Below are 4,826 nucleotides of genomic sequence, written 5' to 3'. Positions count from 1 at the left end.
TATTATCCACGTACGTTAATCTTTGGTCTTCATTTGTAAATAGGGGAATCTGGGAGTCTAATACTTCTCTTATTTTTGTAAGCGGTAATGGTTCTTCATTTCTTTCTATTTTGGACCATATTGAGTTTTTCATTTCCTCGCTTTCTATATTGGGAATAGTGTACGACAGGTTGATTGCCTTAAAATTGATTATTTTAGGACTCATTATATTTGTGCTCGTTGTTATTAACGACGTTTGAACACTTGTCTCTTTAGTTACAAGTTAACATCCTTGTTTTATTATTATCGTACTCACATCTTGTAATAGAAATTCGGTCCTGTAACTTGGATCGATTCTTTTTGTATTATTATAATAAGACAAAGTTCCAACAGTTTCTTTTGGAACAGAAAATAACCAAAGACCATATCTAAGGTGTATGAATATTTCTCGTTTAGTACTTGCTATCAAGGCTTCGTACGAATCAGGTATTTCTTCCTGTTGTGTGTCTTTTAAAAATATATCTAACATACAAGATCCAGATATGACGTAATAAATAGGTACGTAACCTGGCATACTAGGTTTTTGAATCATACACACTCTTTTAAGTCTCCTGGATTGGCTAGGGCATATTTTCCTCTATCTTGGTAAGCAGGTAAATACTCTCCTTTAGATGCCACAATCATAAATGAATTTGTCTTCTATATATTAGCTGGGAAGGTCAAAATTTTTCACAAGTCGTATACGGATTGTTGTTCTATCAAAGGAATCGTTACTACTGCGAATAATTGTTCATTTATTTCCGTGATGTGGACTTTTAATTTTATATAATCAAGGAATAAACTTGATACTTCTGTCTGTATGTGTAAATGTAAACCAAATGTTAGGTGAGTTATATTTCGTCTAACATACTCTTTAGGTTAGAAGGATCTACTAGGTCGCATGACAAAGTTCCTCCCGTGAGGGCAAATAATGCGAACTCAAACTTACTATAATCTATCGCCAGATTTAGTAGTGATATGGCAATTGTATCGAGGGGTACCATGGTAAGGCTCGCGTCTGTCACCACGCGATCCACTTCGTTCCTTAAATAATTCATTACGTTTACAATTTTTGAGATTTTCACAGATATCATTTTAACTTTATCTTTCTGGTAATTTGCTATACTGGCTTGTATCTTCTGGACGTGTAATGTTACGTTCATGGCATTATTCAACTTTTTTACATTTTCCCTCAGGATGTTTAAGTCTTCCTCCGTTGTCAAACCAAAAAGCCGGGAGGCGAGTTCTCCGATGATGGGAATTAGGCTTGTAGACCTACGGTATTTATTTCTTCGAGAGAATACTTCAAAAATCTTCGTGGTACTTTGTTTTAATTTTTTTATTTCCGTATTAAATAGTTCAAATATGGCTTGTAGTCTTTGTCTGTATAATATTAAGAAGGATTGATGAGTTGACACTTTTTGGGCGTTTTTCTCATTTAGATTAGGTAATGGTTCGATACCTTCTTTTTTCCGGCTCGTCGGCCATGGCTAGTCTAGCACAAATACGTTTACCGTCTATTGTCCAATATTTCTTATATACGCAATTATCTTCTTCCTCTTTTTTAAAATTATTTTTCTTTTCTTCGGGCTTTAGCCTTTGTACTTTTATCGTTTGTATTTCGGTATGTCTTACCGGGAATCTTGCCTTTGTGTTTATAAGGAACTCGTCAATGGAATGGGTGTGCGTATATTTGGGCCCTGTTGACCCAGTCCAGTTTGTAAATGTTGTGGGTTTTAGATAAGTAAATATGGTTAAATTTCCAGGTGATTCTATGCTAAGTGCGATCAATTCTGGCACTGTGTTTGCCGTGGTTTCCAATATTGAAGATTGCATCTCTTTGGTTGGGGTCTCATACTTAGGTGTGGCTGTTGTGATATCTTTTTCATTTCCTTCTGTGGGATTTGCATAGTCATGATCTTGTTGGGTACTTGAGAACTTGTTTCTTGATTTGTCTAATTCCCTTAGGTTAGTATCTTGTATGTTGTCATTTTCCTTTTTTAGTTTGGATGATATCCGTTTCGTGACGTTTTTCTCACCATGACTTTGCCATAATTCTTGAGAAAAGTCCATAGGCTTGGTAGTTCGTTTATCATTGCGTAATTTCCATCATAAGGTTTTCCTTTCCTTGTAGTCAATAATTTAGGGTTTTCTATGGATTTCTTGTAAAGCAACAGTTTTTCGATTTGCATAGGATAATAATTATAAAATTACACTGATGAAATTCAAATAAAAATACAACTCACGTCGAACCAGATCATTTATTCTTGAATTTTTCGGCAAATTTTACTAGTTTTTTTTTTTTGGCACACGTAAAGCTTGATTTTCACGAATTTGCATGGATTTTTGCAATGACTTTCGGTTGAAGGCACCTTCGACGGGGCTTTCTGGCTCTTGCTTGTCACATTTCTTCTTAATAAAAGACTGAAACATCATAGTGTCCACAAACCATTCAAGAAACTGTCGACAGTCGGTGTCCGGATGAGATTTGACAAAAGTTTCACGACTAAACTTGACAGTTCTGTCTTCATTAGAGACTAGACTTTCACGATAGTGGCCAAAAAGTTCGGCCACAGTAATTAGAAGAGCATCTAACAAATATCCTCTGGCAGTTGTACCAATTGGATGAAGCTTCATGTGTTTGGAATTCTTTAAACGGGAGCGAAGACTCTTTCTAACAGATTTGGGTAGAATAGTTCCCTCATCTCCAGTCAAATGCAGCACCACTGAGCTATCAACGTTGATTATCATACCAAAATCTGGCGGAGTAAGTTTCTAATCAACTGAAAGAATTCCCATTATATACGGAGTCGGTAACTCTGTCATCTGCACCATATATGAGGAGAGAATAGAGACGAGATTGTACTGCCATTCCAGTGGGGCAATCATATTCATCAAGCCTTGTATAGCTCAAAATATTTCACTGACGTTTTTCCAACAAGTATCACTTTTCTCTCAAGGAGAAGTGTCGAAAGTAGATCAATGAACTTTTTTGCACTTGACTGTTGATTTAACCGCTGATACAGAAAATCTAGCCCCAGTTCTGAGAACCTCCAGTCAAAAGAACGCTTCAATGTGAGATCTTTATTAGGAATGGTTAGGGTACAACCAGGAGGTGGCAAGGGAGAGGAACATAAATAGGCCATAAAAGATCGACGTTATTCAAGGAGAAGACCATGAGATTTGGACAGTTCACCGAGAATCTATTTAAAAAAGGCAGTACATCGATTACTACTAATAAGACAATAAGAATAAGGATTTGTAGTGTCAAAGCCTTCAATTTTAACACGATGACAATGAGCAAAGTACTAATCACCATTTTCCTTCGTCAATACAATTGTGTAATAGTCCAGGGCAGTTCCAAACGGTTCCCAATGAAGTGCATCAGGGACGCACATTTTACGAAGTCCTTCATCAATAACAATATTTTCAGGTACACTGAACAGCAAATTTGCATCCAATTTTGAGCCTTTGCATGTCAAACCAAGGAGAAAGCCTGCCCTGCATAGATTATTTTCACCGCCTTTTATCTTTGGCTCTGGAATAAGAGAGCTTCACGAGAGGATACTAGTCCTACAATTAAGGTTGGTAGTTTATTTCGCCAGCTTCAAATATCGTCTCCGTTCGTCAACAAAATTTTGTTTTCATCTACAGGTAAAAATTCCACTGAGTCGCTCCAATCAGACTCTTCTTCGTCCTCTTTTAAATTAGCATCACTATTTTCTCCATTATTCCTTAAAATTGTTCCAAGTTCATCTTCAAAATAATGACTGATAGTTGGCCCAAAAAATCTTATGAGTGCACAATCATCACCAAATTCAGGGACTGGCAACGTAAAACATGGTGTACTGCCTTGTGACAAGCTTCCAAACTCATCGTGCAAGAACCTTCGTTTGGGCTTCAGTGGTGGTGGCGGTAAAGTTGGCAGTGGAGGAGGACACAGTTTAACATAGCTATTACTATGGCCAGCAATATTTGTAACTTCAGAAGAACAGGAATTCACAGAAACTTTCTCACTATTTGACGGTTCTTGAGTGTCCTGATCATCACTGAATAGCCATTTCTTGATTTTAAATTCAACATATTCAGGTTGAACCTCATGCTTACAAAGTATGGCCTCTTGCTCTATTGAGTTACTGTCTGAATCAAACGGGGCTTGATTGCATCCAAGTTGATGCGCTTCATCCAAGGAACAATTTTCAATTTTTATTTTCAATATACCATTTCTAGACAGCTGAGGAGGTATTCCTTTCTCTCAATCATAATTTGTGACATATTTCTCCTTTTCCAACTGTTCTAATTTCTGTTTGATTTTAGTCACAGAAGGGGGCTGATGCGGAGAATTTGACTGAAGCATACTACCTTCAATCAAAGCACCTAATCCTTGAAGTCAATAGGCTAAATGTCACTTTTTCCTTGTTTGAACTTTCCGCCCTCTTTGAACTTTCTTGTACCGGGAGAATTTTGTGTGTCAGTCGGCCCTGTACCACTTATGACTGTGTCACTTGTGCCATTAAGGATTTAAGCTGTATTATTAAGGTTCGCGCCAATTGTGCCGTTATTGAATTGCTCCACTTGTACCGCTTAGGTTTTACCTTAAACCGCTAAGTTGATATAAACTTGTGCCGCTAAAGGCTGCACCATTTGCAAAGGGGGAAGGGGATGAGTATGACTGATGGGTATAAAAATGACCGCGCCACTCTCTTTGAGATAAAATAAAATATGTAACTATTATAGGATAAAAGTTCTCCAACCATCAATCCAGGAGTTTAACCACACTTCCTTGGGTCATCTCCTTATGGATTACC

At 37.3% G+C, this 4,826-nt stretch overlaps 1 pseudogene; it reads right to left on the bottom strand.

The window, feature by feature from the left end:
- Positions 1–2,260: 2,260 nt before the first annotated feature.
- On the bottom strand, positions 2,261–4,375 carry LOC148940900 (uncharacterized; annotated as a pseudogene).
- Positions 4,376–4,826: the final 451 nt, after the last annotated feature.

The sequence above is a fragment of the Artemia sp. Qi Xiang Cuo genome, chromosome 19 (assembly GCF_049724085.1).
Source record: "Artemia sp. Qi Xiang Cuo chromosome 19, ASM4972408v1, whole genome shotgun sequence".
NCBI lineage: Eukaryota > Metazoa > Arthropoda > Branchiopoda > Anostraca > Artemiidae > Artemia > Artemia sp. Qi Xiang Cuo.
Note: the sequence above shows the minus strand (reverse complement) of the source record. Positions and strands in the feature narration are given on the sequence as shown.